Source organism: Zingiber officinale, chromosome 7A, assembly GCF_018446385.1.
Source record: "Zingiber officinale cultivar Zhangliang chromosome 7A, Zo_v1.1, whole genome shotgun sequence".
In the NCBI taxonomy this organism is placed as follows: domain Eukaryota; kingdom Viridiplantae; phylum Streptophyta; class Magnoliopsida; order Zingiberales; family Zingiberaceae; genus Zingiber; species Zingiber officinale.
In genome coordinates this window covers 90,466,876-90,479,466 of record NC_055998.1, presented here as the reverse complement: position 1 = coordinate 90,479,466, position 12,591 = coordinate 90,466,876, and the positions used below count along the sequence as shown (strand labels likewise).

The following is a 12,591-nucleotide window of genomic DNA, read 5'->3' as shown; positions in this document are numbered from 1 at the left end:
TGGGTACCATCAGTTGGAAGTGAAAGGAAGTGATACATCCAGAACAATTTCCAGGACCAGATATGGACACTACGAATTTTTAGTCATGCCATTTGGTGTGACTAATGCACCTATGGTCTCCAGAGACTTTATAATAGGCCTTCTAAGGACCACTAATGGGTACGATGCGATATGAATGATAGAGGACCGAGAAGTCAAGAGACTAAGGAACAAATAGTACCATTAGTAAAAGTCATTTAGAACCAGAAGCACGAGGAAGTCACTTAGGAGCGTGAGGACAGTTTGAGATAGAAATATCCGGAATTATTCTAAGTTCGAGGACGAACCTTTTATAAGGTATGGGGGATTGTAACGACCCAAATTTCCTCATTTAGACTTCTAATAGTGGTTAAAAATATTTATAAATGCTTTAGAAATATTCTAGAGATTTTTAGAAATTTTTAGAGTATTTTTATGTAATTTTTGGAGGTCGTTTAGTATTTTTACTAAACGAAGGAAGTTTCGACAAAAACAAATGTTCAAGTCGAGATTTGAACCCACGAGCCGAGCCTTAAGCAGAACGCAGCCAACCAAGTGTTCCAGCGAGCATTGTTGATTAAAGAAGGAGAAAATTTTATTTAAGCAGTGGTTAGTTAATAACAGGAAATAAATTGGAATAAGAAGGGATGCAGCCGAGACTCGAACCCTCAACCCTAACCAGATCCAAGCCTTAAGCAAGGCGCGGTTAACCAAGTGTTCACGCGGATGTTATTAATAAGAAGGGAAGTGAAATATGTATAAGCAATAGTAGTTAACAGAATATTAAGGTTATAAGAAGAGAACTTAGGGCTCGATTGTGATTACCCGTGACCTAATTCTTTCTCCATTCTTCCTCTTCGTGCGTGCGCTGATTCTGCCCGAGCGAAGGAAAATGAAGCCCTAGCTTCATCTCCGACAGCCGGTCGAAGGGGATTTCCGCGAGCTCTTCTCGGATTCGAGCTCCTCTCGTCAAGAAGGACCCGTGAGCACGAAGAGAGGCCACGATTTCAAGAGACCCGAACCCTAGAAGTCTTCCTTCTTCGGTTGTAAGTCCAAAAACACGAAGGGTAAGTTGTTACTCACCTACGGTAAGAGTAGTTCCGAGTCGATTCAGTGTTTTCTTTGAAGTTTCAGAATTTGTTTCACTCCTTACCATCCACAGCATGTTCCTTTATTTCGGATTGAGTTTGAGCCGAATTTATGCTGCTAGGGATTTAGTTTTTTTTGTGTTCCTGGATTCTGTACAGATAGGTGTGGCTTGATTTGTTTGCTGCCTGTTTGGTTCATGAAGATTTCAGACACATTGTAGTAGAGTTCAAGCCTTGATCCAAGATGCTTTTGTTGGTCTTAACACTTAGAAGTGTTGAACAGATTGGGATGGTGTAGAATCAATCCGTTGATGCTCTGTGTCATAGAGTAGTTATGGATGCTTGGTGGATTTAACTTGAATCGGTTTGTTCCTAGCATAAGTATGGTTTTGAGAACTTATATGTTGACCACAGGATTCACTTGAGAATGTTGTGTCTTGTGGATGGGTTTGATGTGTGATGACGCCACTTCAATGGAAGTTTTTTCCTTGGGTTGTTTGGATTCTGTTATGAGGACTATCAAGGCAGTAGGATGGGTTGTGGTCTTCTGAATTCTTTCAATAACTGAGTTCGTGGATTGGTAATAAAGTTTAATACAGTGTTGTTTCTTGTGTGGCTTCGGTTCTGTTGGGTTTTTGTTGGATAGGTAGAATGAATGGGTGTTCGGTTTGGTACTCCTATGCTTTATTAAAGGTAAGCAAGTGCTGGTTTTAGAATTTAATACCAAATAATTACAATTCCTGAATCGGTTTTGATCGAAGCTGCTCTAGTTCCCTCTACTATTACCTGGATTCTGGACAGATAAGTGTAGTTTTGATCTGTTTTTGTTTGGTTTCCTTGCGTGGCACTGATCAGTTAAGGGAGGAAGATTAGTGGTTCGGTTTGTTTGGAGTTTGTTGCCATGAAAACCTAATCCAGATTAGTAGGTTTGGGATTTTAACATGGAAGGGTATAGTTGTTTGAGTATGTAGCCTTCTCGGTTCCTTTTTGATTTCTTACAGTGGCACTGAACAGGAGTTTTGAGTTTTGAGTCATGTTATGCAAAAGGCATGAATAGCTTTACCTTTGGGAGTGCTTTGTTGGTTCCCTATGGCTTAATTAGACCCTTTTGTTATCAATTGTTTAACATGCTACTAGATTCTTTGTTAGTGATCCTTTAACCTGCAGTTATAGTTTTAAGTTTAGCATGTTAGTTTCAGATTTCATGAAAACATTTCAGATGTAGATTTTTAGTTTTAGTTTATATATATATCTATGCAACGAACTGCCTTTTATTCCAAGTATATAGTTAGATTTTTCTTTAAGCTTTTAGTTTCCCTTTGTTCTGCTATTAGGCAATGAACATAGAATGGCTTGGATTAAGCATTGGTTTATTAGGCTAATTGGAGGTTGATCCGACAGTGATTTTGGTTTATTTTATGATGAAGTAGGTAGTGTAATCTCTTTAGTGCAGAAGTGTGGATGAAAGAGTGAATATGAGCGTATGTAATATGTTGTTTTGGTGAGTATCATGTATTAAGACTAAAGATGATTTGAATTGATGAAATGAATTTAACAGGTGAGAAGTATGTGAGTAATTTAGATATGCAAGTAGTAAGTTCAGAGTAAAAGTTTAGTTTAGAAGATAAGAAAAGAGATTTATATGTTGAACAATATAGATTTTATACTGAGAATTCCTTTCTGACCATAAGTTTAATGGCATAATTGATGTTCAGAATTAAAGTACTTGGATGTGTCAATATCAAGGATTCCATTTGGTCTCAGCCAGTTACTAGAATCTGAAATTCTAGGTTTATAATTGCCAATTAAGAATTTTAGTGCAGTTTCGATCTCCTTGAAGTGCAGAATTTTAATGCAGTTGAAATCTCGTAATGCAGAATTTTAGTGCAGTTTAGATCTCCTTGTAGTGCAGATTTTATTAAGCATTAATGTGCAGATTTTTATTTAACATTGCAATGCAGATTTCTGTTAAGCATTGCAGTACAGAATTTTGTTAAGCTTTATAGTGTAGATTTGCTTTAAGTATTTAGTTTCTTTAGTAGTGCAGATTTGCTAATAGATAGTTTATGGATAACATTGTAGAACAAGGCTTTAGATTTCCCTTAAATATGCATGATTATGTGTTATCTAGTTGATTTCACTTACAGATGCATATGGAAAAAATAACCTAACAGTATTTTGAGTTTAAGAAAAGTATAAGAAAGATAAAGAAAAGAAAAAAAATGCCAAGGCCTTAAGTAGATCCCAAAATTAAGACTTTAGGAATTTGGGCATATAAGGTGCTTGTTAAAATGTCAAGACATTTAAAGAAAAAGTAATTAAGATATTTTAATTTGAAGAGGCTAGTATTTGACTTCCAAGGTTGTTGTTAAACAAATCCAGGTGACCAATTCCAAGTTCTTGGCCCTGGTAAGACCAAGGTCTTTACCCTCGTAGGACTGGTGACTAGCTACCAAAGTCTCTATCAGGGAGCGCGCATAAGATGGTACTATGCCTGGGCCGAAGAAGAAGTGTATTATTATTTTGAAGTATTAAAGTATAAGTTTTGGGAACAAATGAAACAAGATTCAAAGATGCTTAGAATCAGTAAGTTTAGTTCTTTAGAATTCTAAGCATTCAGTATTAGTTTTATTTGTTTTCCTTATTAGTTTATTGAGCATGATTAGTCTTATTTCTAGCATGCTATTTAGACTTCCCTATGCTGTTTAGACTTTCCTTTGTTGTTTAGTCTTTCCTTTCTTGTTAGGCTTTTCTTTGCTATTTTGAGCATGAGCAGTATTGAGTTCTTAGTTCTATTCCATTTGCTATTGATTCTAGCATGAGCAGCATGAGCAGTATAGATTCTTATTTCTAGTTCTTTACTATTCGTTGAGCATGAGTATCTTTATTGCTATAAGATTAACATGAGTAGCTATATATGTTTTTTTTAAAGCACAAAGTTTCTAGTTTCTTCTTGTATACATGTATATTCGAGTTTTTGTGAGTTAGATAGCGCTTACTAAGCATTCTCTTATAGTTTGCATTTCCTCTTACTGCAGATAAAGGAAGGCGACAAGGAGGTGCGGATGGATGTGTGATGCCAGGACTATGGGAGAGACTTGGGCATTTTTAAGTTTTCGCATTTTAGTAATTAGTAAACATTTGAAGTTGTATTTTAAGTTCATATCATTTGAGATTATTTTTGTTTTAGATTGCATGGAGATGAGTTCCGTTTAATAGGTAGATATTTTGATGTTTGTCACTTATTTAACTGCGTGAGTGTTTGATATATATTCCAGCCGCTTGTGGCTGATGTATACTATGTATGTATCTCAGTTTATGGTCACCGATACAGGGGGGAGACTCTGTCGAAATTTTTCGGTAAGGACTCTTCGTGGTTTCGATCATATCGGTTAAGTAGAATCAATAGTTAAGTAACGATCACCCTTAGAGAGTAATAGTAGTAAGAAGGGTGGTTGTTACAAGTGCTTATAACCAGTCCTCGTGGGATTGATAATCTTTTATTACTGACGATGCATCCGTGCACTTGCGGAAGCGTAACAAGTTTTTGGCACCGTTGTCGAGGACTGCGTCTATAATATTAGTGAAAATCATATTGGATTATACTAGACTTTATTTTTCTTTATTTCACTTTACTTTCTGCATTTTTATTAAAACAAAAAAAAATTTTAAAAAAAAGAGAGAAAATATATTTTAACTCTTTATTTACACTTGGATTATTCAATATCTTATTCTTGCTTGTGAAGAGCTAATCTTTCAAGAGAACTTCCGTCATTCGATCCAAAAATTGATAGAACTTTCCTGAGGAGAAGAAACTTGCAGAAACTCCAAGTAGAATAAGAAACTTCTGAAATGGCTGACAAATTTTTGAAGGATTATGCAGCAACTTATGCACGAGGGCTTCGGTCTAGCATCACTCGACCACCAATTAAAGCCAACAATTTTGAAATCAAGCCTACAGTGATCCAAATGGTCTAGTAAAATGAATTTGGAGGACCGCATGACGATCCAAATCATCACTTGGAGCTTTTCTATGAGATCTGCAGTACTATGAAAGTAAATGGTATCCCTCCAGAAATAGTATGGTTACTTTGTTTTGAATTTCCCCTAAAAGATAGAGCCAAGCAGTGACTTAATTCTCTACCAAGAAACATCATAACATCTTGGGATCAGTGTGAGTAGAAATTTTTGGACAAATTTTACTCGTCAAGTAAAAATGCACACATGAGGAATTTAATTGCAAGCTTCAAACAGATAGACTCATAATCACTATTCAAAGCATGGGATAGATTCAAGAGTATGCTGAGACAGTGCCCCCATCATGGCCTCGAGAAGTGGTTGGTGCTACACATGTTCTACAATGGAATCAACTACCACACGAAGGTGTCCCTTGATTCTGCAATAGGAGGGGCGTTAATGAACAAGAGCCTTGATGAAGCTGAAGAGATAATAGAAAATGTGACACAAAACCACCATCGGTGGGCAATTGAAAGATCTGGAGGTTCTTTCTCTGGGAATCCAATAAAGGCATCAGGAAAATTCGACGTAGATGCAGTCATGCTCATGTCTGCAAAGTTGGATGCTCTAACCACGAAGCTTGAGACCATGGGGAACAACACAGTCAATGAAATAGTGTGTGTTTGTGAAACTTGCGGAAGTTTGGATTATGCTCAAGATACTTGCCCCTAGGACCAATACAATCACAAATGAACCAACTCGAGTAATGCGATGCAATAGTCAGTTATAACCAAAAGTAAAATAATCCCTACTCCAACACATACAACCCTAGGTGGAGGAACCACCCAAAATTTTCTTACTGGGGCAATCAAGATCAAGGACCAATCGATCAGTGGATCGATTGGAGTGCCTCAATCGATCAGTCGATCGATTGAGAAGGCAATTCCCGTGAGCAGAAGCTCGCTGGATCGATCAGTCGATCGATCCAAGAAGACTGAATCGATCAGTGGATCGATTCAGCAGGGTTAAATCGATTGGAACCCAACTCTAATCGATCGAAGATGCTGATTTTGACTGGGAATGTCTGATTTCAGCATCTTTGAACCTATTTTAGTCTAGTAACCATTCCAAACCCCTGAAAATACATTTGTATACATAAAAAGGGTGTTTTCGTGTAGAAAAACAAGGATGGATTGGTTAAGGAAAGCTAAGTTGAAGTTTAGGTTGAGGTTTGTTTCAAATTTTGAATATTTGAACCTCAGAACTTCTAAAATTGGGTTTCCTAAAGTTTTAGGGATTCCAAGTCATTGTTGGTGCAATGACAGAAGTTACCACCATGTCTTTAGGGGGAGGGACTCTTTAAAGACATGAAAATTATTTTTCATGAACCTTGGAAGATGGTTAACCTTCCATTAAGAACATGCTCAAGGTTGAAGGTTTGAACTTAAATGGGAAGTGGATATCCTCATTGTTCAAGTGGTTTCAAGTGGATAATGCTCAAGGATGGGCATTTGCCTACATTGGGGGAGAATGTAGGGTTAAGGATAATGAAGGGTATGGGACCTTCATTATCGTGTTGATCACAACGAGTGAAGTTGTGAACAATGATGAGCAACTCTTCAGGGGAAGAGTTTTCAACAAGTGAATTTGTTGATGTGTGCCCAAAAATGGGGCATGGTTTGATGTGTGCCCAGAAATGGGGCATGGTTTGATGTGAGCCAATAGGGGGAGAATGAAAGGGAGTAAGTTAGGCTTTCATTACCTAGAGGGAGTTTGCCCTCTTAGGGGGAAAATGAAGGGCTTAACTTATGTATTCATTACCTAGTGGCATGAAGAAGGTTTAGGCTATGGGATTAGCCTAACTTACATGTGGTATTGTAAGTGATAGTGTTGGTATTGTCAAACATCAAAAAGGGGAGATTGTTGGTGCAACATCCCTCAGGTCAAGGTTGACCTAGCTGACCAAGCTTGAATCTTGGTTTGGGTTTCGATGTTTGACAATACAAGGTTGATTGAAGAAGAGTCAAGTAGGTCAAGGATGACCGGATACTTGACTGGGAAGTCCTAACTGGGAAGCTAAGCAGAAGAAAGTCCTGGTGAGTGAAGCCAGGCAGAAGAAAATCCTGGTGAGTGAAGCCAGGTGAAAATCCTAGTGAGTGAAGCTAGGTGAAAGACCTGGTGAGTGAAGCCAGGCAGAAGAAAGTCCTGGTGAGTGAAGCCAGGCAGAAGAAAATCCTGGTGAGTGAAGCCATGTGAAAATCCTAGTGAGTGAAGCTAGGTGAAAGACCTGGTGAGTGAAGCCAGGCAGAAGAAAGTCCTGGTGAGTGAAGCCAGGCATAGGGAAAATCCAGATGGATCAAGGATGATCGGACATCTGGTGTTGGGAAGTCCAAGTAGGTCAAAGGATTGACTGGATACTTGGTATGAGGAAATCCAGATGGGTTAAGGTTGACCAGACATTTGGTGGAAGTCCAAGTAGGTCAAGGGAGTGACCGGATACTTGGCACGAAGAGAAAAGTCCAAGTGGGTCAAAGGGATTGACCGAACACTTGGTGGGGAGACCTGGCAGGTCAAGGGAGTGACCAGATGCTAGGCATGATGTACCAACAGGTCAAGGTTGACCGAATGTTGGTTTGAGAGGCTTGGGACTTGGTTATGGGCAAAAACCAAGAGCTGGATCGATCAGTGGATCGATCCAGGAGCTGGATTGATCAATGGATTGATCCAGGCATTTCCCTAGTAAACAGAAAACCTCTGGATCGATCAGTGGATCGATCCAGGCCTTTCCCAGCGAACAGAGAGCCTCTGGATCGATTAGTGGATCGATCCAGAGGTCCCAATCGATCAGTGGATCGATTGGGACGCTGCTGCTTCGCGCGATAAGCGCTGGATCGATCCGTGGATCAATCCATGCGTTTTTCCAAAGCACAGAGGCGCTTTGGATCGATCCGTGGATCGATCCAAAGCCTCCCCGATCGATTGGGAGCATTCCAATCGATCGGGATTCGACCGTTGGTGTCGATTTAAGCCGCAGGTGTTCATCTCCTTCGGAAATTGCTTCCACGACAGGGCTCAGATCTTCACCAGCGACTCCACAGAGCTCTCCACGCCAGTTCTTGAAGTTCTTGGAGGTTCTTCCAAGTCAAGAGGTGGATCTATTGCAAGAGGAAGAAAGCTAGGATTAGGGTTTTCTCGTACTCATTGTAAGCTTTGTGCTTGTATTTTGTATCCTTTCCCCTTCTTCTTGTCGTGTGAACTTGTAGGGCTTCTCCGCCTTCGGTAGTTACCGAAAAGGAGGGTTTTATTAGTGGAGGGTGCGTGAGTAGGTGTGGATCCTTGGACTAGTCACCTCTTGTGAGGTGGATACCAAGTAAACCAACCTTGTTAGCGTTGTGTGGTTTATTTCTTGTATTTCCGCTGCACATCCTTGAAGAAACAAGCAACGAAGAGCACACGAAGAGCGCGAAGGGCTATTCACCCCCCCCCCCTCTAGCTACTTTTTGGTCCCAACAAGTGGTATCAGAGCGAGGTCGCTCTTCACCGGAATCATCGTCGGAAGGGGCAAACAAAACAAGCAAAGCTAGATGGTGAAGAAGTTGAAGCAAATTCATCAAAAGTCAAAGATTTCAAGAAGCTCAACTTCAAGATGCAATTCCAAGATGGACTTGGATTTGACACAAGGGTGGCTCGACCGTACACATCCACAAGCTTCGATTCTTGGAAATCAAGAATCGAAAATTTTCTTATGTTGGAGATAGAGCAATGGTTTGCTCTAATGGAAGGCTTCAAAGCTCCAACAAACTCCAAGGGCAAGCTTCTCAAGAAAAGCAAATGGAGCTTGGAGCAAATTCAAAGGAGCGAGGCAAATGATAAAGTGACCAAGCTTTTGGTCAACTTATTGCCTAGCCACATTTTGGCTCAAATCGGAGAATTCAACGATGCCAAGGAGCTTTGGAGCAAATTGGCAACAATCCATGAAGAACCCTCCACTGTACCGAATCAAGAGGAATCCAAAGAGGGCGACTCATTGGAGCAAGATCAATAGGAGGACTCCGAAGTTGAGAGATGCTCAACTTCCGAAGAAGAGGAAGTCCAAGAAGCTTCATCCTCAAAGGAGTGCAATCAAAAGAGCAAGGAAGGAGCATATTCCTTGTTTTATGTACAAGAGGATGAAGAAGAAGGTGAAGCCTCCACCTCTAGGATTGAGGGGGAGCAATCTTCATTGACACCGGATCAAGAGCAAGAAGAATCCTCCACATCCGGGTCAAGAGAAGATGAGGATGAAGAAGCTTCCACCTCCGCAAGTCAAGAAAAATCGAATGGAGGAATATCTTCGGATCAAGAGGAAGCTTCTACCTCCGGATCAAAAGGAGAAGATGCCACCCCTACAAGCAAAGGTATAAACATTTCAATTAATGATAAAAATCATATCATATGCTTTGAATGTAGGGAACATGGGCATTACAAAAGTAAATGCCCTAAATTGGCCAAGAAGAAGGGCCAAGTGGCACAAAAGGGCAAGGTGAAGCCCAAGGAGACCATCCCCAATACAAAGAAGAGCAAGGAGCATATTATATGCTTCTCTTGCAATCAAAAGGGGCATTACCGAAGTCAATGCCCCAAGGGGAAGAAGATGGTCAAGGCTCAAGGAGGAAGCTCAATTCAAGGAGGAGCCTCTAAGGTAAAAAGAAAGGTAACTTTCATTGAGCCTATTCGCTTGCATAATGATAAAAAGCATGCTAATTCAAGTTTATATCATTTTAATGCTATTTACCATGAAAATAGGAGGCATGATAAAATTAAAGAAAATCATGTAGCTTATCATGCTAAGACTACCACACCTAGGATTAGGAAGATAGATAAAAATCTAGGCAATCACACTAAGAACCATAGTTATAAGCCTAGAAACAAAAATGCTCATGGGTGTAATGAAAAATCAAAATCTAAGGATTTAATGATAGAAAATCAAGTCTAGAGGTCAAGACTTGACAAACTAGAAAAGACCCTAAAAAGGATGGAAAATATCCTTAAAGGGCAAAATGAGCAAAATCTAAGTTTAGGACAACAAGGGTCATCCAAGGGCCATAGAGGTTTGGGATACAAACCTAAAATCAAAAAGGATGTACCTACTTACCATAGGGTTCCATATAGCTATGGAACCAATCCTAAGTCTAGAAGTCAAGTCAAGGATACAAGGGAAGTCATCCCTAGAAGTATCTTTGCAACAACAAATGTGACTAAGACTTCTAAGAAGTCTAAGAAAGTCACTAACAAGGTCACAAGGGAGGTCATCCCTAGAGTTGACCTAGAAAAAGTGACCAAGGCTTCTAAGAAGCCAAACAAGGTCACTAGGAAGGTATCTAGGGAAGTTATCCCTAGTGAATACCTAGAGCATCCAAGGAGCGCCAATAGGTTTTGGGTTCCTAGGAGCATCTTCTCTACCCCATAGAAGGGTTAGAGAGTGTCAACTCTAAGAAGAAGGGTGGTTAACCCAACTTTGAAGAAATTGACACTCAAGGAGCATTTTCAAGGTTATTATTAACCTTTGAAAATGAAATGGATTTATGTTTACTGTTGGGAAGAGTAAAATGTGTCACAATTTGATAAATTGGATGATATTTTAAGTGACACAAATTGGGAGAATCATAGGAACTGCCAAGTTGGGATTTTGGTATGTTCTTAGGAAATTTAAGGTCAATCTAAGCCTTAATTTAAAGTGCTACCCTTGTGAAAAAATGAAATTTGCCAATATTTGAGGAATACACTTAATTTCAATTGGAAAAAATTAATCAAGAGAATTAGAAATGCCAATATAGGTTTTGGCATTTTCTTGAAGCACTTTTGGGCAATCTAGGTTTAATTTTTAAGTTAGCTAAGATTAAGGATACTTAGATAGGTAATCTAGGCAATTTTATTTATTCTAAACCTTGCCATGTTATGTTTGCCCATCACATGCCATAACACCATATTTAGTTTTATATTTTTCATTCATGACTTATTATGAAAAATACAAAAATACCATGTCATGTCATACATACATCATGTAATTATAGGAATCTTTCTTTTGAAAGCTATTTCATTTTGATGTATGCCATAACATTATCATGCATTATGTTTAATTCCTTAAAAGCAAGGACAAATGGCATTTATCAACAAGTGTTTTCAACAAGTGTTGTCAACAAGTGGTATTAACAAGTAACATCCTAAGTGGATGTTCAATATCCACAAAAATACCTAGATAGATATGCATGATCCCTAGATTAGGGCAAAACCAAACTTTATATCTCACAAAGATCAATAAGATGATTTGTATGTGTTTTAGTGCACATTAGATACAAGTGAGATGTTAGGATGATGAACAAAACTCAAAATGTTGATTTAGTGCATTCTTTTGAGTTTTAAGTTCATCAAAACATATAGTTATGTGTTTTCCCATCATTGGGAAAGCTAATGTACAAGTAATGTGCATTAAGCCCAAGGAATATGGTGGGATATTGGTTTTGAAAATTTTTTTAAAATAATTTTGGAAAACCTTGGTGAAGGCTATCTTTTGATAGTAATCACCATTGAATAGTTAGACACAAACTTGAAGAAAACACTAAAGTTTTTGCAAGTTCTCAAGTTTGTGTCAATCTTTGAAAATATGATGTATTTTCATAGAAACTATTTTTCCATGATAAATTATACCCTAAATAATGTCTTCACAAATTTTTACGATTTTTGGAATTTTGTAGAATTTTCTAGGGGTTTCTGAAATTGGCTGAAATTGAATTTCAGCAATTTCAGGCCTTCAATCGATCAGTGGATCTATTGGAGTGCCTCAATCGATCAGCCGATCGATTGAGAAGGCAATTCTCGCAAGCAGAAGCTCGCTGGATCGATCAGCCGATCGATCCAAGAAGACTGAATCGATCAGTGGATCGATTCAGCAGGGTTAAATCGATTGGAACCCAACTCTAATCGATCGAAGATGCTGATTTTGGCTGGGAATGTCTGATTTCAGCATCTTTGAACCTATTTTAGTCTAGGTAACCATTCCAAACCCCTAAAAATACATTTGTATACATAAAAAGGGTGTTCTCGTGTAGAAAAACAAGGATGGATTGGTTAAGGAAGGCTAAGTTGAAGTTTAGGTTGAGGTTTGTTTCAAATTTTGAATATTTGAACCTCAGAACTTCTAAAATTGGGTTTCCTAAAGTTTTAGGGATTCCAAGTCATTGTTGGTGCAATGACAGAAGTTACCACCATGTCTTTAGGGGGAGGGACTCTTTAAAGACATGAAAATTATTTTTCATGAACCTTGGAAGATGGTTAACCTTCCGTTAAGAACATGCTCAAGGTTAAGCGTTTGAACTTAAATGGGGAGTGGATATCCTCATTGTTCAAGTGGTTTCAAGTGGATAATGCTCAAGGATGGGCATTTGCCTACATTGGGGGAGAATGTAGGGTTAAGGATAATGAAGGGTATGGGACCTTCATTATCGTGTTGATCACAACGAGTGAAGTTGTGAACAATGATGAGCAACTC

At 38.9% G+C, this 12,591-nt stretch overlaps 1 non-coding gene across 1 annotated transcript; it reads right to left on the bottom strand.

The window, feature by feature from the left end:
- Positions 1-5,326: 5,326 nt before the first annotated feature.
- On the bottom strand, positions 5,327-5,434 carry LOC122003220. Its single transcript, XR_006117874.1, has one exon. It is a non-coding gene; the product is annotated as a small nucleolar RNA R71 (small nucleolar RNA).
- Between the last annotated feature and the right edge of the window lie 7,157 nt (positions 5,435-12,591).